A 23238-nucleotide genomic window follows, 5' to 3' on the forward strand; every position below is an offset into this window, starting at 1 on the left:
CGGAGACAAGAGGCGATTGATTGCTCTTCGCGTCTCTTTCAGAATGTGGCCGCGTGAACGTACCTTCCTTCCTCGACGACGCCGCCTGTCGATCGACCCCATGCGCCTGCTCGCTTGCACTGCCAGCTTTCAGGGACGGCGCAGCCTCGGCCGCTAACGGCCCTTCCCAGCCGCCCACATCGAGCCGACAAGCCGAGGAAACTCCTGGCCATCAATATCTGCACGCAGCATAAGAGTTGCGCGACATCTTCTCGCCCAATGTCACCGCTGGGCCTGCGCCACCTGGCCGGAGTAGCCGCGCATGGCGACCGCCGTCACGCCGGGCAGTCGGGTTGCTCGCAATCACGCCGCAGGGCTTCTCCCAGGCCGAGGAACGCGTGGCAGCTGCGCCGCGCCGGAAGCAGGAGAATCCAAGGCCCGCCACACGCATATGTAGGCCGCCTCATCCTCGCCGGCAGCGGTTCCCGAGCACGCATCCATCCACTCGTACAACAAATCGTTTCTTTCAAAGATTCACTGAACCAAATCAAACTAACATATGTAAACCAAAACAATTTCAGCGAGATCATTCATTTTAAAACTATAAAACTATATATTTAAACGCTATAGAATATAATTAAACTGGAGAACAAAATATTTGAAAACTACATGATAATAGTTAAACGTAAATACTAAAGTTAAACGCTAAATAAAATGTTTAAACATTAAAGACTTATGTTAGACATCGTCTACGATTTATTACCTCTTTTCCATCGAAATGCCACGACAAGCTTTGCTTTTCACCGCCGCTGGCTCCTGAAGTACTCTCACCGTAGACGATGATCCTGGATCTTCACTGACTTTCTTCCCGCTCCCGGCCACCAGAACCAGACGTCAAGCGACCGAGCAACCCTTAATGTACTTCGTTGGTCTTCTTCCCCACAAGATCTATCTCGTGACCTAAGCAAGGCCAGGAATATCCTCCATAAGCCACTTCAGCGCGCGCGCGCCTACGCCAGACGCTCTACGGCCGTATGCATCGACGTAATCAACCCATCCGGGCTCGAACCGAGTATGATGTATTTGGAAGAGGACTCGCTCTCACGAGGTACACCATCGAGTTCGACAAAAATTATCTTCTTCTCCCTCTCGTCGAACAAGTCGCACCTCGTGCAGTCTCACTGAGTCTCCTGCGCTCCTCGTAGGTCTTTTGATGACAGCTACCGCAACGCCGACCGGTTTTCTTTTCGAAAGACCACTCCGCCGCCATCGCAACGCGGCACCGTGAACGGCGCCACATCTTCGCAGGTCTCGAAACTCCCAGCGCTCGATCCTCGAATTTATCAGCGACCATCGTGATCTTCGCAAAAGAGAATCAAGAAGGGCCCTCTTTGGTATACGGCCCACCAAATAACGCCGCGAAACGGGTGTCCTTCCAATAATCTCCTGCTGCAGCGGGTCACATGTTAACTTTCAATTCGCCTAAGGTCTCCACAACCGTGTCAAATAGCAACCCCATTAACTAGGGTCGACCGCCATAATCACAAGCCCCTGCAGATTGGCTGCCAAAGTTTAAGCTAAATATAAGGTTTTTAAATCTAGAACCTCGCTTTATTAAACGTAGATATAAAATGTTAAACAGAGACCCATTTTGTTAAACAGAGATGAGAATACTTAAACAGAGACAACAAATGTTAAACTGTAACATCTCATTTAAACGCAACCCCTATTCAGTAAATCGAACCATATCAAACCCTAAACGAAACGCATCATTATAAATATTATACAAATCATAACAATCGAAAAACTATTTTCATAGTGTATACATACGAAAACGCAAAAACAAAACAAAACCCTAGCCGAAATCTCCTGACATACAAAAACCCCTATCAGAAATCCCCCGCAGACTTCAATATTCTCCCAACAAAAACAGAGCACAAACACAAAACCGAAAAATCTTTCACAGAATGTGTAACGCTAACATAAAATCATACTCAACTACCTCGATCAGAACTCGATGAAAACGCCAACCAATACATGCACTTCTCCTTCGAGATACCGCAGGAAAAGTGAAATCATGAAACGCTAATTACAGTAGGCTTCGCCCTACAGAGAGACAACTCTGAGATCACTTCGAAATGCACAAGACGGTGAGCTCGAGAAAAAGCAATTAAACTACTCCAATAAATTGCCCCTGGTTTTACCCTACGGAAAACCCCCCACTTCCTCCTCCAAATCGCCGAGACTACCGGCAAGTACCGACTCCCCACGCAAAGCGGCATTTTCGTCCAAAAATTTGAAACTCACTCCGCCTCGCTAATGCTGTGGTCGTGGGTTTGAAAAACATAGACTTTATGAGGGTTTTTGTGATCAGAAAACTAATATGTGTGGCAATTTTATTAAACTTAAAAGCGCTCTAGCAATTTCCACAAAAACAATTATATATTTGATTTATTTAATACATGCATTTCTCAGGACTAAGAATCTTCCAAATTTGGGAATCCCTCGTGAGATTTAGGACTGGAAAAGAAATTTTTCCCCGAACCCGCGTTCAAAAGATGTGGTCAAGGATGGATTCTGATTAAATCAAATTTGCCTCTAAAATACATTCACGCTAATCCCAACCCAGCTTGACATATTTTCGCAAGGGTGAGCGTCTTGACGGGTCGGATTTTTGGATCCAAATCCGAACCGAGTTAAATCACAATTTATTACAAATATTCGAGTAATTGTTGGACATACAAGACGATGAATAAATAGAATTGAACTAACTGTCACGTGACTTGCACGCCTCGAAAACCCATTGTATTCGACAATCGAAAAGAAACCCGGTTCATTTTCACTCCCAGATCCGCCATCGGAGATCACCTCCTCGCAGGCAAGCTTCCATTTCTCTCTCTCTCTCTCTCTCTCTCTCTCTCTCTCGCCTCGCTTCCTCTTCATTCGATCCTTTTTCTTAAATTATTCTTGATTCATCTAGTTTCGTGCAAGAGAGCTTCAGATCCATTGTTTTCCGGTGTATAATTCTGAAATTTGGGCTGTTTTTGATCCCTAGATCTTTGATTGGGAGTTGTATGGAATGATAGGGTGATGGTTTTAGGAATATCTAGATCTCGTGTTTGCAGTATGGAACTGATGGTTTCTTAGATTTCGGGAGTGTTTTGTTGCCGGATTTTGCTGTTTTAATGGATTTGGATTGGTTTTTGGGCTTGAATCTTGGAGGGGTGGAGGGAGATCTGGTTTGATATCTGTTGTTTGAGTCTAACTTTTGGGGATAGATGATTTGGAAGCCAATTGGTTTATGATTTATATGCATTTCATGATCACTGTGATCTTGCCCAATTTTCCCCACTCTGCATTGTCGTACTATAAACATTGAACATGACCTTTGTTGAAAAGACAAAATTTCATCTTTGATTTGCTAACATATGGTTTTATATTTGAAGGTCCCTTTTGGTAATGTTCAATGTTATGCTTTTGATGATGTTTATTTCAGTGTTTATACTGTTGCAGACTTGTAGGTGCTTTTGTTGATGGCGAAGGCCTTTTTCTGCCCAATCAGTTTCTCTCAGCTCTGTAACTACCAGTTGTTTGGATTTCTTTTTCTTTAACAATGGTACATAGGATTCTTCTCATTCTATGTATTCCCTTTTATCTCATGGTTTGACTCAAGAAAAGTTTGCTTTTCATCACAAATTTTCAAAATTTAAAAAAGATAAGATTAATAATGTTTACTTTTGGGATTTCTGTGTCAAAATAATGCCTCAATCAATAACAGAACTTTTAAAAAATGCTGTGGCAAGGATTTTTTACTTTATTTTTATATTTTTAGATTTTGAGTACAAAAAGGACTTGTTGCATTTGTGAAGCCAACTACCACTTATAAATATGCTTTTGAGAACTCAAGGTGCTTCTGGTCTAAGCCAAACACACCCTCATTCTTCTCATCACATATGTATTTCCTCTCAAATTTTACTGAGTTGTTACTTCTCTTTTGTCATGCGATCTTTGATATTCCATTATGAAAATGAAAATCTTTGAAACCCTTTGCAGTTCCTCCTTAATTCCTCTGTTCACTTGCTGTTGGTCAGTATTGCAGAAATAGCTTTATTCTGTTACAGTAATGTATAAGGTTTGGTGCAAATATAAGAATGGAGAAGCACGATGAAGAAAACTAAACGTTATAAATTTCTAGTTTCTAAAGGAAAGATAGAACATCACTTGAAACAAGTGTTTTTAGGCGCGCTTTCTTTGTGTTTTTCAAACTGTTGTTGATATTGTATGCCTATTGTGGTGTAATGCACTAAATAGCAAATGCATGCAGGAAAGTGCATTTTAACTTCTTATATGTCTCCATCTTATATCTAAACGTGTTCTATCTTGTCTCTCTCATTGATAATAGATCTTTGCAATCCAAGATTTGTTATGCTAACTTTTCCTTCTACGAAAGCAGGTGGTTCTATGTGTTTCTATCACAACATGAAAGTCTGAAAGGGTAAATTTTCCAGCACTTACTTTTGTCATTTTATGCCATTTATTGTAATTTTGTCTCGGAGTAGTTAACTCTTATAACGCTTTCACTTAATCCTTTGATGATGATTTGAACAAACATTGAGGTTCTTCTTTTGTAATATAAAATCCTTCTTACAAAAACAACACCACACCTACATGAAATTGGATTCTCTATGGCATCTAGCTATGTACATGTTTAGGGTATCTATAGACATGTTGGTTTTGTCTGGCCAAGCAAAGTCAACTCCTTATAGGCACTGCATATTCCTGTAGTATGCTAGATTTGATCTATCTTTCTCCCAACAAAAAGCCCAGCCTCGTCTCAGATCTCCAAATTATGACAGGAGGAAGTCAAGATTTACAGCTAACTCTCAAATTTCTTTACCAGTAATTATTTTGCACATAAAATGCAAAATAGTGAATCTCTGCAAAGGTTGAAACATTGTGGGAATACATCGCAAGTCTTAACATTTGTAACAGACTTTTTAATTGAAGTGTAATTTTAATATAATATCTAAAAGCATTTAATGTATGTATACCTATAGTCTTAAATTAGTGTCCATAAAGCAGCATAGCAACTCCCACCTATCATGAAATCTTAAATTTACATCACTTATCACTACATGAATTCTAGAGCCCTCTAAAATAATTTATGATGAGAAAGATCTTGTCTCTTATATTCTGTATCCATTTAGGAACACCTTATACAGTATCTCTATTCTCGTAGGCGCACCTTTAGACAACTCCTTCACAATCAAACATTTCCTTTTCTAATTGTTTAAAGCTTGGTGTCAAAAACTGTTCTTGGTTCTAAGTAAACACAATATACGACTCTTTTCCTACCAGTGGAGTGCCTTCTCCTCAGGAATGAACGCCCTCCTTGTTTAACTCTCGGGTTCTATTCATTATGTGCCCAAGTTTGGTTTTAACAACCCACCTCAGTCACATATATTGTCTGTGTGTGAATTTTAGTTTTATAAGCTGGAGAATGGGACTACACGAAGTTGGTCTGATTTTACAGTTGCTTTTGGGTTACTGCTATATGTACTTATTCAATGTGGCCAATTATAAGCTGAGAAATCGGGTTAACTCTCTTGTTTGTGTCTTAACTTTCAGCACTTGTTTCAAGGCAATGTGTGGACATGTCACTAATAAGAATTGAAGGGTCACTTGCCGCATTTCCCAAGCTGATTGAACAGGAAAGCAGCACAATATTAACGTGGAAGCTGATAATGTATGCTATGTGACACCAGCTTCGATAGTAGAAGCTTTACATTTGAGCTGCTAGTAACAAACAAGCAGAGCAACATTCTTGAAGATCTGACACACTGCGATTGTTGTCCAAACTTGTATCCTTTTTATACCAGGTTCCTGGTGTTTGATTGATTTCAGCTATGCCTTGCTTTTATAAAAATGATATTGGAAATGTGCCTCGTCAATCTGAGGTAATTAGATCATAGTGCTTTCTCAAAATTTAGGAAATGGAGAGTTGGATGCACAAAAACAAGAGATATCACTTGTGCTAATCTTTATCCATTCTTTTGGGCTACTAATACAACCATTCTTCATCAATTTGGGTAATTATGTCGATTTTCATGGGTAATGGAGTTATTTTCTGAAAAATGGTATTTTCTTGCTAAACCACTCAAGATAAATTTCTTTTAGATAAAATGCATTTGTAAATTCTGAGTATTTCCTATTTCAGGATCAAGATTGGATCCTGATTTCGCATATAGACAATAAGTATTCTTTTCTCGAAAATGTGATCAAATGAAGAAACAAGAAAATGAAGATTTTGGTTTCAAAGTTTTAGTCTATTTTTCTTTGGGAGAAAGTCAAGTACCATGCAACTGATATGATGGTTTGGGCTCTTACTTTAATTGCCCTTCCACTTGTTGGTTGTGGTACTTGTTTTGTGATGATGGCCTTAATCTCACTTAGGTACCTGAATATTCACCCTCTAGATGAAGACTGCATCTGTAAGGCTGCTTTTGAGCTTATTTTTGCTTTTGATGAAGCCATCTCTCTTGGGCACAAGGAAGGAGTGACAGTGGCACAAGTTAAGCAATACTGCAGATGGAAAGAGTCATGAAGAGACTGCATAAGCTTGTCATGCAAAAGCAAGATCAATGAACTAAGGATGTTATGAAACTAAAAGCTAGTGAAATTGACAAAAGCAAGGTACTTTTTAGACTGTTGTTGTGGAGTATCTACATTTGTAATAGTGCATACCCGTAGCTAGTATCCTTTATTTTATTTATTAATTCAGCTGAACCATTTCAGTCGAACAATTATGCTTTAGTCATTTTGATTGTAGCAGAATTTTATGGTATTGCCAAAAATCAGGCTTTTTTGTGTGACCATTGGATATGGTGGAAACAGGGCCAACTTGGTCTTGATCAAGCCTCATCTGACTACTTTTCTGTTGATTTTGAGATAAATTCTGTTTGATATACACACATTTTTTCTTAACCCTACCTTTTTGCTACTTTACTTTTTTTCAGATTGAAGAATAGTGAGAAGGGTGGTTTTGTCTGTCAGGTTCCCCAAGAACTGAGAGTGGTGGCTTTGGTGGTAAGGGCAGTGGTAAGGTATCTCTAGCGGGAGGGAAGTGTGGTTTTGGAAGTGGCTCTGGATTTGGATTAAACACTGATGATTCATTCTCTACAAAGCTCAGGTCTATATATATCTCTTGTATGTAAAACTTTTAATCTTGTTTGTGATCATTGTTTTCCTCAAGTGTTTGTAGGTGAATATGAACCAATTAGTTCTCTACGTTTTCCTCATTGCCTATGCAGACAATTTACTGAGCTTCCCATGCAGCCATCACCTGGATCTGGCTTTTGTCTGAATAAGTTACCGTCTACTGAGAATATTCATCATCTCAAATAGATTGGTTGGTTTTTACTTTTTCTTGGTTTTAAGTAGATGAACATAAACAGTCCTTTGGTACTTGAGAATTAACATGTTAAACAAGAAGAAATTATAGATCTTAAGTGAGATTTATTAAACCTTTTCTGATTAGGGAATGGTTGCTCACCCATGAATATTAGGCTCATGTTTTGAATTAAAACATGTTATGTAACACACACACGGTGTAAACTGTGTATATTCATATTTTCAAATATTGAGAAATCCTGGAACTCTTTATATTTTACAATATGAGTAATAGATCTGAGTGTTTGTTTCTATGCTGAAGCTAAATTGTACCTAAATAGAATAGCCATCATTCATTTCCAGGCTACTATTTGATCTATCCAACTGAATGCTTAACATATACACTTTTCAAAGACACTCTGGGGTTATCAGGTCGTTCAATCGGTAGCTGCCAATGCTCCCCTAAAGGTCTCGGCATGCAACTTGGGGAAAACACAGAGAATCAACCAGTTTTTGGAATCATTGAAGGCTGAAGGAGAAGTGATTATCGAGGAGATGTGAAACCAAGCGCTGTTCAATCAAAGACCCCTCTTCCACCCACTGATCCTATCACATTGACTATTGAAGAGAGGCCACGTGATAAATGAGAGATGGAGGGCTTAGTAGTTTTGATGTCCAAGGGACCCTTTTCACTACAAATTTCAACCAAGATGATGGTTTCGTCCGGTTCAGGTTTCTTCTCACCTCTTTTTATCACCATATTTGTTCGTTTGTGCGTAAGGAGTTCGACCTTGTTTTTGTGACTGATTTGCCATCACTTGCTGCAGTGTAATTGTTTTATTTTTTCCCATTTATGTGTTTGGTCTTTGGTGCTATGCCTTGTTTTGTGGCTGGACCTTGTTCATCATCTCATACTTAAAGCACCTTGTCATCTATTCAAGGGATAAATAGATTTGCTCCTATTTCGCTGCCTAAGTGCAGGTGCTCTTTTATTTTCAGTTATTATTATCAGGAATCAGGATATCCATCCCGTAAATAGTATCAGTGCTCATCTCCCCTTCCCTATGCAAAAAGTTCTGCAATCATAGATCAATTTTCAATGATATAGTCACTGATGTCACTGAATTCGCTTCATGTCACAGCTACTGTTGTTCTCTCCTGTATCTTGCATTTGTATCATCCTGTGCCATCTTTGCAGTCCATGCTTCCTTGCTATTGTTTAGCTAAGTTGAACAAGTGTCATTAGTTCCTTTTGTGAATTTCTTGTTGTAAATATTTTGTGCTGGATAAATATCCTTCTCCTATTATGTCATTGGTTTGGTTATTGGCAGAGTTTTGTGGCTTAGACCTTTTTAGTTTCCACCACTGCACCTTTACGGCTGCATGTGGTTATACTTATTGAAGAGAAGAAGCTCGGGTAATCACTTAGTGTCCTTTATTTAATCCTCTTTTGCACCATTACCTAATAGTTGTGAAAATATTTCTTATTTTCAATATATGACTCTGAGACTTACTCTTAATTTTTGAGCATCTCTTTGTACAAATGAATCCATGTGGTACAATTAGATGATTTTAACGTATGTTCATCTCATACAGATTGAAAGCAGAGATTTACTCTGACTTAGCTTCAAAACTCATCCTAATATCAACAAAGAGCTCTTTAACAAGCAACAGATTATAGGCTTGAAAGATCCAATAGCCCCTTCCCTATCAATAAAATGATGTTGGTCTTAAGGAAGTGGAGAATTCAGGGCATGGATGAGTCCTCTCTTGCCACATTGACTGGCAGGAGCTTTGTGTCTGCGTGGCATGTATTTAGAATTTATAATTAAAGACTTTTTTGACTGTCATATTTGTGCTTGCAGTTAACTGGTTGGCCCTCTGTCTCTCAGGAATGAGACTTTGTTAACATTGAGTATGAGGTTGGCTAGACATGTTTGATAATTCAAATGTTGTGATATCAATTTCTCTCCCCGCACTTCGGGAGCCAATTCTAGTGTAAGGCAGATTGATGGAGAATGGAGGTAGGGTTTGGTTTCTGCTTTTTTCCCCACTACAGCTGTGGCGTACATGCTATTATTTTGTTCATAGGAAAAAGTGTACTTCACCTTATCAACAATAAGAGGTAGTGGTTTCTGTGAAGAAGTCCAGATTTTTAATAGCATTTTACACACTCGGCGAATATCCCCTTTCTGCTGTCTGTTTCCTTTTCTTCCTGTGATTTGTCTTAAATTTTTCTTTATTTTGTTCATATAGTATCTTTAAAAAGGTCGAAGATTTTATTACTCAGAATGTTTCACTGATGTAGTTTATTGTTTTCGCTTTATTGCTTATGAGTTATAGCATTCCTGCATGTATATTTCCTTCATACTGTCTGTCAGATCTTTTCTCACGAACCTTCTGGTTTACAAAACTATGCATAAGCAACTATCTTCATCGAGTGACTTGTTCAATTTTGGTTGTCTTGACAATCGTTTATTTTCTAAACTCACTTTCATCTCTACATTGAAATCATGCCTCTAAGCTGGAATGTAAGAAGTTGGTTTAGTTAGGGAAAAAGGGAATTGATTTCGCCTGAAAAGTTCTTGTTGATGTAAGAATGGATGTAAAAAAATGATGGTTTACTTTATCTTATGCACCATAGCTTCTTTTGGCAATGCTGCTTTTTGGTTTTAATTGAATTTCCTTCTTTTGTGCAGATATGACTCTTAGAAATTCATATTGGAGTGGTCAACTCTTCTCATTGATAACTCAAACCGCAGGTATTATAACTGTTGAATATTTGCTTGTCTTTGCCTTGTATACAATCTATGATTTATCTTGGCTATAAACTTTGACAGTGGATCAATGGAGTTTGTCGCTCCTCCAGCAGATTCATCGGTTTTCTTTCCTATTTCTACCAAATTTACAGCTGCAGAAACATTCAGTGATGTGAAGGTGTAAGCATTTGACATTAACATTTGAAATACATACGTTGAAACTTATACAGCTGTTCTTAAAATTGAAATTCATGAATTGTCTGCAGCCCTGCTTACATTTTTACTTCAGAACTATATCAGATTGGTGGGAATTTTTACCTGATAAATAGCTAGTTTTAATCAGATCTCTGCTATATTCCTTGCTCAATCTTCAAAAATTTTGGTTGCCTCTTATAAATCATGTTCTGTGTATTGCATCCTCTTTAATCTTCTCGGTATAAACTTAAATGTCAAGCCTGAATATGTAAAACCAGGTTGAACTTTCAAATTTATAAACATCTGAGTGTTTATGTTCCATTTTCACACGATCACCAACATGAGCTCAAAGTCCTGAGGGTTTTCTTTTAAAATTATATATTATACACATTATAAACTGTCGTCGGTAAACACTTGTTTATATTGATTTGTTACTTTTATTTGCAGGTTAGCGGTGTTATGCCTCCAAGGTGGTGGTATCCTCCCCAAAAAAATACTCTCAGAGGGTGCAACTGATTGCAGATAACTACTTCAAGTTGTTTGACTTGTATTGCCCTTCATGATTCAGAGTCACATATACCAGTTTCAATAATCCTCGGGTTACATAATACAATTACAAGCCCTTTGTTGTGATCTTTTTATTCTCTGTGTCGTTGCTGATGCCAATTCATAATAGGATTCAGAAGTTTGGAAACAAGCTTGTTCTTTTCTCTGCATTTCTCTTTGTCAATTTGTTTAGAATCAGATGTCTGATGTTAAAAAGATATTTTCTTGTTTTTAGGCGAGATCCGGGGAAATATTCTGGAGATTATATAACTTTTCTAATGTATGTCCTATTTTGAGTATTAATTTTTTTACAAAGAACTGTGTTTAGTCTAGGAATTTTGAACCCTTTTTTTAAATATTATTTTGACATGTTATTTAATGTGGTATTATTTTGATTCTCTTGCATGAATGGCAGTTTCCTAATCTTTCTAAATAAGTATTTTAAAATATATATATATATATATATAATACCCTCTGTAGAGACTGCAGAGATGCTATGTATTTGTAATATATCATATGTATCTTCTAAATAATATTATTTTTATAAAATAGAATTATTAAGCATACTTTTAAACATTAATTTATTTATCACCATCAAAATATATTTTTTAATCTTATAACTTTGATTTGAAAACATAAAAATTAAAACTGGCAGAAATGTCTAGTGTGAAAAATGAGTCACACACAATAATGCAGACACCTAAGATCAGCAATGAATCAATTTAATTCACAGAAAATCAATTCAAAACTACTAAACAAGATGAAATCGTCTTTGAACAATCTTGATGAAGCACAGATAATATTACACTTCAAAAATGACCTTCACATTACAAATCATGTTTGCACACGTACCATATCAAAATATTGCTTTTATTTCCACTCTTACAGAGTCATCAAACATCTCTTGTATTTCCCAGCACTCAAAATAGTGCAAACATTAGCTCATTCTAAAACCTATATATACTGGTACTTGTGGTCAACTGGCTACAACAGATGCCCAAACCCAGATTGAAATGCCCAAGTCATGCACTGGTAACAAGCTTCCTCATATATATATATATATATAAAGGGTATCTAACCACAAGGATTATTCAGTACCAGTATGGCATTGGTTACCTTCCCGCATGGGCTCAGGTTTACCACATGGTTTGAGAGGAGAGACTGAAACTCTGGCAGGCTCCCTGACGGTGGCAAGCATCGCTTTGAGAAGAAAGCTGAAATGCCTCTAGGCCTCGTTGCTCTGGCTGCGTACGAAGATATTGCATTTAACAAGTCAATGGCATACGGAAAGGTTAACTTGAAAATCTATCTACCGTTTATGGCCATCAGGAATCAATATTGGCATATGGATAAGTGTGGATACCAGGAGAGGATGATAGCCCAAGCTTATCCAAGATCTCTTGCTTCACCTGCAAAGAAAAAGTTTCCAATTTAATTTTATAAAGCATCAGTTTATTTCTTCAAGTTCAATAAATAAAAGATACAAAAGTTTGCATCATTTAGTTTAGGACTTTTGCACAATCACTCTTCAATGCAAGTATGAAGATATGAAAGCCTCAACTATAAGAAGTACATAAACACACGCGATAGTGTACCTGCTCACACCGGGTTATCAACAAAGGATGCAATTTCCCGCACTTTATTGGCAGTAACTGTGACTTTTGGGGTAGTTGGAATTTCACGCTGTAATGATTCTGTAGCACCTTATTCAGTATACCTGTCAGAACATGATCTGATCGATTCAACCTGCAAGATTTGCGCAGTATTCAATGAAAACAAAACCAAGCATAAACTCCATGCCTTTCATAACTATAACAGACCATGCAGCCAATGGGATTATGAGAGCCAATGCTGAAAATCTTCTTAAGCTGTTAAGGGACATCCCACAGTAGGCTGAAGGCTGGCTACAGCAAACAGCATTGAGAGACTGCATAAGCTTTCCATGTGTAACCACCAGACATGGCTATCAGCAGAAAGCCACCCAGATGGTACATCATGTCAGTTTATTATCACTGCACGTTATTTCTTATCCACTTACAAATTTTGGCAAGTCCGCATCTTGAATGGCTGCCATAGATGTCACTGGTAGAAGAAAAGCTTTTCTTTTCTGCGAATGACTGGATCTCATGATCCGAGCTTTAGTAGGATCAGTGATTTGCAGGTATTTCTCACAGCAGAGCTTTTCCCAGGACATGCCCTCATGCATATCGCTTGTAAACATATTCGTTTGCCGAGCTTAGCAGTCTCCAGCGATCTTTCAGTCAATGCAAGCTCTGTCTTTTCATGCATTAGGTTAGATATAATCAATGGCTGGCACTTTTAAGAGCCCGATCAGTCCAACTGCACAGATATTTCTGATGTCGTAACAAAAGTCCTGAATTCCTCAAGCTTTCAGCCTCCTGGCTACAAGGTCAGTGGGTGAGCATTTACTCTTTTATCTTCTTCAGATTGAATTCTTGAATTTTTAACCAAATTGAAAAATTGTAATAAGAGTGTTTTCAAGCCTTTTATTGTGCCCTCCAAATAATGAAATAATACTTAATATTATAAATTGCATTAGTACGTATCGTATTTGGCTGTTTCATTAGCTGCATATGGGGTAATGGAAGAAACAGAAAGGAAGAGAACTGCTCAATACGTTATATATAATATTGAGCCACTCATGCCCAGTCACAAAAATATGAAAACAAAACTCGCTAAATTAAACATTAGTGAATGAGAATACAGGATTCAAAAGTTCAATATTTAGCTTCTTGAGCAATCCAATCTCATATTGAGTTAATGCTAGTTTAGGCACCTTATTTACACAGGATTAGAACTTATTCAAAAATAGGAGATATATAAAAGCTGTACATGAAAAATGTTAATAAATGCGTACCTCATTTTCTGATAACAGCTCGTCAGGAACAAAGAAGCCTTCATCTTCGGCTTCATCATCATCATTCATCATGTTTCTTCATCCAAAGCTCTCCTCGCTCATCCTTGTCAATATCAGAAAGATTTCTCACCAGGATCTTCCTGCAAGAAACAGAAATCAGTGACCTTAGAATCAACACTCAAAATAATGGATTCCAAAGTAGAAATAAATAATATGCACCTCTTCCCATTCTTCATCACTGTCAACATCGTAGTCCAGATTGGGTTCCTTCTGCAAAGGGTAGCGAGGCCCGACCACGCTGTACTGAAAACATGCAGATTTATCAATAAGAAAACAATCTTTCCAAAAAAGGATGAAAATGGCACCATTCATCTTTTCCATTAGAAACTATTCATTGAATCAATAAGGATAAACTGACCTTTTTGGCTCCATGACATACGATGCAGGCCTATGGTCTTTTATCAAACTGCACTAATGCTATTCGACAATTTGGATGTAGTTCTGCAAATTTCTTCCAGTGAAGCATGAAATATCATTCTTCCCGAGACAGATTCAATCACATCCATCAACAAGGTTGACAATACCCAGTTCAATGCTACAACCAATTTATTTGGTGTGGTTGGCTTTCAAGTGGTCCTATCTTTAAGCTCTTTGACCAAACTCCATCTTTGTTGTGCCGAACACCCCAGCGACAAGTTCTGTTGTGTTGAGATAGCTTATGCCAGCCAGCAACATGCGCTGTGATACATGGTCTTCTTTAAACAAATCTAGCAGCAATCCACATATGTCTCTTATTATTAGCAACATTAAATAAAACACATCAGTACTTTTCTCAGATTCTGTTAGGATGATTCCTCGTTGTGGGATCTCTCATGTCTCCCACAAACCTAATCTATAAATATATTAATAGGACATTCTTACACTTTATTTTCTGGTGTCACTCACTGCAATTGGACAAGAGAAAACAGTAGTGTGCGGTTTTGTATCGGAGATCAAATCAGGATAAGCAGAATGAGAATTTTGCAATTTTGAATTTGCATTGACAAATCCTTACCTTTTCAAAAGCTATTATGAACTTCTTGACTTGATTAATACTACTAAACAACAATATTCAATTCAAGTTGTATTAAGTCTAACTTCCCAAAAGATGAATACTCATTAATAGTTGAGAATTTGTTAATATTAATTAGATTTTATATTGATTAAAAATAATTCATTTATAGTTATTCCTATTCCAAGTTATTAGGTTTGAGCCGGAATAATCCTTTGGAATCCTTAGGCAGGTTATCCCAAATTACCCTCGCAAAACTCATACATGGTCCAAAAGTTTAAAACAAAGACACACTCCTATGCATTCTCCATGACAATGACCAAATTTCAAAAGTTATAGCAAAACAATGTTTATCAAAATACATCTAAAAGTAGAAGAACTGAACAGTTACTGAAAGAACGCTCAATCACCTGAAGTATCTCCTCTAAAGACAAACAGTCTCTGCTGGGAAAGGGTAGCATCCATCGTAGATGTGGTTGCATTGACAAAAATTTCACTTTTGACAGGAGAACCAGCCATCATATTTGTTAAGTTGATGCTACCTTTTCAGTGCGTTATCTCCTTTCGCATATCATTCTTCTTTGCTTTTAAGAAAAACGCTCCACAGATTGTAGCTTGCTTTTGTATAGAAAGTTGCTGATTCAGTTTCTTCTTTCTGCCGGGCGCTTTTGGATCCCTCTCTCAGCCCCTTCCTGCTGCCTCTCTTAGTTGCCTTTTCAAATCAGCCTTTCTCTTTCTCTCCCGCCGCCTTTCCACTCTCAGACTCTTCTTTAAGCCGCTTTGAGTTCCTCTTCTCCCGCAGGGGAAAGAGGAAACACCAGTGGGAGTGTACTAGGGAGGAAAAACCTCCTTACCTCTGGCTATAATAGCAGCCGCACGTGCACTCATCAACTCATATCGTTGAAGCTGTAAATGAAAAGACAATCCAGGACTGCATGAAATAGCAACATGACTCCACACACAAGTTGAAAATTTAACTATATGCCAAAACATAACAATGCCATATAAATGAATGGTGAGACTGTGTTAAAGGAAATAAAAATAATATTTTTATACTCGGGCTTTCCAATCACACTGTTCTCCATGTTAGGTACTCAGGAGCACACCCAAAATAGCTTTCCAAATATAAGCACTTGTATCTGGAAGTCAGCATGTATAGACTCCACTTTAATAAATGCATTCATAATCATATTATAAATTCTACCATCGATGAAATTCAACACCTCACACTTCGGATTTTCTCCTTCTGAAGCTCACGATCCAAGTTTCTTCTCCCTCCTTTCTCAGCAGCTGTGCTTGTTTCTTTCAACTTGTTTGACTATGTCCTTCTCCTCTCAGTCACTTTTCCTTCTTTTGCAGCACCTCACAAATTAGTCTCGCAAGCAGTTCCTCCCAGGGCATAAACAAAGAACATGAAAAATATCTGGAGAACAGGTTCAAGAAATCTCACACATAATAGCATCATTTTTCTGTTTTAGCCTTTCAACCAGAGAGAACGCACTGCTGCCCTCATTTAATGTTCGGCCCAAGCTTCTCCGATGATTTAAGCAACACGACGGTAGTCATCACAATTCTTTGGGCCGGACAGTAATGCGACAAAGTTCCTGTAATCAAACGAAAAGTCTATGAGGCTGCAACATAAAATAACAGCAGGACATATACCTCGAGACAGTGACATGGACAACACACTATGATGCATGGATGACAATGCCAAAGATCCAGAATGGTAGAGCTGCAGTATGACAAATCTATGCAACCAGACATTATTAAAATGAATAAGTTAATGATGTTAAGTTACAAAGCTGTGCCAGTAGCATTAATATCTACCACCACAAAATGAAACAATCCAAATAGTGTCCCTTTAAAAATGGTTTACCAAAATAATCAATATTACACAAAACTTTACCCACACATCACATATGCATTCCTCTGAAAAGGAAGTCATTGATATAGTAATAAGGTCACAAGAATTAAAGATCCCTATCAAATCCCATAGTTAAAGCAGAGCAACTAATGAATCTCAGATTTTATTTTCGAAAACAAAAGTTTCCAAATGACTAGACAGATGCTATACAGCAGAAAGGATGCAGAAGTGATTAGCTTATTAATCACCATGTGCACACTTAGTATTATAATTCATCAACACAGTTCAAAATTCTCAAGACTAGACAAGTTAGTGATGATAGCTCTATATAACAGAATACTATCACATTATTCATCATAGGAGGATAAATTTCTGAACATCAATAAATGAAGGTATTGATCAAAGAAAATGTACAGATTTCCAGTGCTGGTAAACGTAAAAATGTTAGAATGGAATTGGTGGCCACAACTCACAAGTCACAAGTCAACTAGAATAGCAATAAGGCAACAACAAATAAAATAATAAGTAATAAATGAAGACCTGAAAGAGCAGTAATCCTCTCAGAAATTTTTCTTTCTAGCTGTGCTACGAATGTTAATGATCTTTTCACAGATGTTCATGGGTAACAACTTCATATCTCTAGTCTGTAGGAGATATAAAGAAGCAATGGTTCCAATAAATGATAAAAATACACGAGTAAACAAAATTGGAAAAACAATACAAAGAAAAACAAGTTCTTTGAAGTGAATATCACCTCCCAGCACCACAGACATGAATCTGAGAGGTATCCCTCCAGAACATCAGCTTCATTTTTAGAGATTCCATAAATCATTCTCTGCCCAACATAAAGGATAGTTCTTGTCTCTTTTACTGAAGCCAAAGTGATCCCCTCTCTCCCTTTTAACTTTACATAAATCTCTTCCACCAGCTTGGAAAAATGAAAGATTGTTCTCTCCAACAAGCAGGCAATCATATGATTGTTTGAACTCACTTCCGCTTCAAGGTTCATCTGAATAGCTGAAAATTCTTTGTAATACTCAAATAAGTCATCAAGCTCACAGCGGCATTGCCTTCCAAGGGATTCCATGTCCTCAGCAGCCAAATTACCTTCGATTGAAACTCTTTTTCTCTTTAGCAGTCCCTTTACCATCTTTGCACTCTCCGGGGTTTGTTTGAACTTTTGAGCAGAAGAACCATCAACAACCATGTTCTCAACATTGATATCAGATCGAGATGCTCCACATAGCTTTCACCAGAAGACGCATCAAGCATCACTACATCCGCCTTTTAACATCAGGACGACAGATCAATGCTTTCTTCGCTACATTTTCTTGATCTTTCACCATTGATTTAGAATTCTTGGGATTTCTAACTTTCACCACTTCAACATCGGTCCCTTCTAAATTTTTCCACTAAAAGTAGCTGCAGCATCCGCCATTGCCATTTCGTCAAACCAAACTCAAATTAATCGAGATTCAAAAAGATCTATACTTCCCACCCGTCTAAAAAAATCACAACTTTTTATCCCTGTTTCTCCATCAAATGTTCAAATTCCTCTCAAAAACCCAGCTCTTCTGCTCCCCTCACGACACCGTGACCAAAAATCTCCTGACAAAACAAATCAAAAAACAGTAGAAACAAAACACAACCATTTGCATCTCCACCAAACCCTAGAAACCAATTTCCCACACAATCCATCAACCTTTCAAGTTCAAATCACAGCAACCACTAAACGAAATTGGGAGAATCGAACCATACCTTCGGATCTATCCCCCGAATCAAAGAAGACTTCTCTCGGATCACGAGGCGATGAATTTCTAGGGTTTTTGCGCGATTTCCCTCTCCCCTTCCTCGATCACACTCTCTGCGTTTCCTTCGAAGTGACGAACAAAAAGGGCAAAATAAATCTTAACGGCGTTAAATTCCCAATCTATTTCATCATCTAATCGTACGGCTGATAATGAATGACATGATGAGATGAACGAGTGGATAATCTCGAGCCGTTGGATCAAATCTCGAGCGCGCGAGAATTGGAACGTTTTCTCAAAAAACTTCCCGCCAATAGTAGCCGCTTTGAGATTTTCATGGTAATGTGACCCGCGGCGTAACTGACGTAACGTGTACCATCGTGTGTATTGGAATCTAAACCGTCCAGTTGTTAAATCTTGTCAATCGCTACCCATCTATACCGTTCATTATTGGATGGTCTGGATGATAAAATGTGACGCGACCTCATTTGATCTAGGCCTATTTAGTGATAATGACCTCTCTACTTATCAGGCAATTTTTTTTTATGATCTTATCTTGACCGTCCACGTGTTTGAATCTTTAAATTTTTTTTGTTGTTTTATGAGAAATTTCGAAATTAAAAATAAAATAAAATAATCACTTAAATATTATTATATTTATGGACATTTTTTCCTTATTTTCCGTAAATCACTACACAGTATTTGTTTCAAGGAGGTGAGTCTAAAATTAAACCTCAAAATCAATATAAAATGAAGACACACATTTGTTGAACTTGCTCCTAATTTGAACGCATCCCTAACTCCTCAAATATATATATATATATATATATATATATACATGAGACTGCATTTTCCACGAATGTTCATAAAATTAGATTCTATGGATATTTTTTTCCAACCATTGAATTCAAATCTAATGGTTGAAAATCTTCTAATTTTTTCAACATTACTACTCTATAATGGTTCCAACATATTTAACAAATGTCCACAGTTAACGAATTGTTCATATATATATAATACTTACACAATTTTTTTCATTTTCTCATTGCCAAATGAAAATATTACATTGCTCAAATGATGTGAAAAACCAAAATTATATTATTTTTTTGTCATACATGAAATCATTCAATAAATGAATAAAATTTGATGATTTAATGGTGATATTTTGAAATTATAGACTAGACCGGATTTTGTGACAAAAAATCCAATTAAAATAATATATGTCACAAAAATTTAGTTTACCCTATTTTTTATCTTCATATATTTTTTTTCATTCATCTTCGTTTTATGCCTTGACTTTTTTAAAAAATAATTTAAATAAATTATTAGTCTTGGATCTGCTTGTAAACAAGAAAAAAAAAATGATTATTTTTGCATTAGTTTACAATTATCTATTGGAGTAGCATCAAAGGCGGCAAGAAATAACTATATATATATATATATATATGAAAAGGCATACTTCATGCAAACAATTATAAATAAAAAACAAATTAATAATGATAATAATGTAATGCATAATTTTTTATATAATTTTTTTCACATAAAAAAGGTCATATAAAATAATCCCAAAAAATCATATTAGATTATATATTTTTTCGCTAATGTACACATTCAAATATAATATTAGACTTTAGAAAAATAACTATTTAACTATATATATTTATAAATACATATTTTTTGATTAATGATTTGGAGTAATGAATGGAGGTAAAGAAGCTAAAAGCTTAAATGAATTGACAATGATTTAACTAAGTATTATATAGCAATGTGTGGGTAGATTCTTCGTGGATTAAGCATAAATGCATGTGTTTACTACATAATTACATGTGAATGAATGAAGATATAGATTCTTCATTTAATATTTGACGTAATATGTTGGATGCTCTTGTATTTTATTTAATTATCATTTTTTTAAAAGACAATAATTATATTTTAGAAATTAGCATGGACCAAATGTAACCAGTATCTATCTCAGAAGAAGTTGTTCATTTGTAAATTTAGATGATTACTTATAAAGAAATAATTTCATATTTTTTTTATATGTGTTTTTTTATTTAAATTTTTGGGTTTGTTTTATGAATGTTTGGAATTACACATGTTTATTTATTAACTAAATAAAATAAATATTTATTTTAAGATAAAAAGGTAATATATTCAACATTTAAATGTCTTTTTCATGCGTTAGAAAATTACGTAAAAAACATTGATATTTGTCTTTTCAAATTACAAACAATAAATATTAATTGTTTGTTATAATTTAGTTGATATACTTAAATTAGTTTCAAACAAACATTTAAAAATTCATACATTCAATAAGTTTTTATATTTGTATCAACTACTTATAAAAAAATGGTTGGTTTTTTTAAATAAAAATTTTTTTATAAAAACTATTTGTTTATTAGGGCAAGCTTTAATTTCACATCTAAAAGTGATATATTTATTAACTAATTCTATAATATATTAAAATATTTAAAAAAACATATTTTTGCTACGAGTTAAAATAAATATAGTTATGCCATAGCGGGGAAATAATAAGGCGCCGTTTGGATTGCGGAGTAGGAATGAGAAGGGGGGAAATGAGAAGAAGGGAGGAATAGGAATGAGAATAGGGTGAAAGGGGAGGATAATGATAAAGGTGTTTGGTTGGAGGGAATGAGAGTTAGGAATGGGAAAAGTAAGAGAGAGAAATATAAGAAAATTACACTTATGCCCTTTCATATAAATATGATGACATTTTACAAAACTATAGTTTATATTTAACAATTACTAATTAACATGATTATTATTAAATATTTGTAATATATTTAATTATTTATTTTAATTTATTTTTATTAAATTATTTTTATCTAATTAATATAACTTAAGAAAATTTTGCTATATTAACAAATATAATGCATAAATAAATATAACATATAAATAAATATAACTTACCCACTAATGTAACCATTAAATTATAACATGTAAATAATTTTGTTATTAAATAAAATATAACGTACCAATTAATAAATTACATATTTTAATATAACATGTAAATAATTTTGTTATTAAATTATTTCATCTAATTAATATAACTTAACATTTAATAAATAACACGTTTTATTTTTATTTAACATTTTTAATATCTTATTTATTTTTTCTAATTGTAATCAACCAATTATATAAATTAACAATTGTTTGTTTATCAACACCCTATCATGATAAAAGTTAACATTACAAAGCTCATCATTGAACACCATATCAAGACCAAAGTCAACATTATCAACACCCTATCATTACCCATCAAGGTATACATAACATATTTGGATTCTTTCAAATTTGCATACAACTGAACATTATCAAAACCACCATTAAACACACCATCATTCAAGTTATGACACTATGGTTATAGTTTTAATACAACCCATATATAATCAAGTTTTAGGAAAGTAGTGTGAGTGGTCACAACATAGTACTAATGAAATGCAACATAGTAGTTTGATAATCTTACAACCATTCAAAACCTAAACATTTTTCAATGAACATAGCAAGCAAAGTTCCTTGTTTGTCATCTTCAAGCTTGAGCATAGACATCATTGCCTCTTCTACATTGTATCCCTTCCTACAAGTAGATTGAACACACCAACAATGGAAAAAGAAATGTGAATTAATGCACAAAAAATGTCACGATTATGAAATGTTGTAATGAATATCATAGCAACGAATGAAAAAAATAACATGGATGTGTGAAATTGAAAAATTACATGAACATTATACAAAAATGAAAAAGATATACTCGTACCTCCTAGAAGTAGGCGACAAAAACGTAGCTTTTTGTCATCGGGCAAATCCCAAAACATGTTAAGCTTCTCCTCATCTTTTCTTAAAGATTGCATTACCACTAATGCCTCATTTTCGGATAGCCCATCAATGTTGAAGATAACTTGATTAAGTAATTTTTTTTTTTCTCTTGGACTTCCTTATGAGCAGCGTCCCTGAGTGCACTAGCATCGGCATTTCGAATAGCACATTCAGCCAATGCTTTGAAGCCTGGACCCACCATATCCACAAAATTGCGAAATTTTTTTGAAATTGATGCGATATTCGAGTCTTTTGCACGTTTTTTTTCTTTTGGGCATTAGAGCTTGAGGCGCCATTATCTGAAGTTATAGGCGATGGAGGCTCTGCAGGTTCATGTGTAGGCATGAAAACATCTTCCATATGAAATTGAGAGAATCCGACATTATCGTCCAAGCTAATGTTTTCATGCATATATTGATCGACATCATCTCCAAGGTCACCCCTTCCATTGCCTTGCGCCCTATCTTTTGTGAATACTGGAGCGAGATCATTAAAAAATGGAAAGGACTTGCCATAAAGGCCCACAACTTCCTTATGATTTTGTAAACAAATTTTAAAGCGAGTGTCAACAATAATAATAACAAATTAAACATTAAAAATAATTGACAAATGATGATAAACTTACCTTAACATATTCATCATATGCGCTTTTCTCACATTCAATGGTACTGTGCTCATTATTCCAAACAAAGCCGCTGATTGAAAGTATATCTGCAATTGCTGTAGTTTTCGTTCTAAAAAGTTTCACCCGAGACTCTATATTTGGCACAGCCTTCAATGTAGTATGTGGAAATTTTTCTTTTATCATTTTTTCTAATTGATGTAAGTAGCCATTTCTAAATCCATTCTCAGCTCGCCACATTGTATTTGTCGATAACTCAGCTAGAGCTTCAATCAAGGCCTTGTCTTCATGTGTAGTCCAATAGTGCTTGTTTAAACCCCTACCCCTTTGCTGTGACTCTTGATCCATCCTAGAAGGAAAAATACAATAA

The 23238-nt window shown here is 35.8% G+C and overlaps 1 pseudogene; it reads left to right on the forward strand.

The window, feature by feature from the left end:
- Positions 1-301: 301 nt before the first annotated feature.
- On the forward strand, positions 302-10885 carry LOC120258768 (annotated as a pseudogene).
- Positions 10886-23238: the final 12353 nt, after the last annotated feature.

The sequence above is a fragment of the Dioscorea cayenensis genome, chromosome 4 (genome assembly GCF_009730915.1).
Source record: "Dioscorea cayenensis subsp. rotundata cultivar TDr96_F1 chromosome 4, TDr96_F1_v2_PseudoChromosome.rev07_lg8_w22 25.fasta, whole genome shotgun sequence".
In the NCBI taxonomy this organism is placed as follows: domain Eukaryota; kingdom Viridiplantae; phylum Streptophyta; class Magnoliopsida; order Dioscoreales; family Dioscoreaceae; genus Dioscorea; species Dioscorea cayenensis.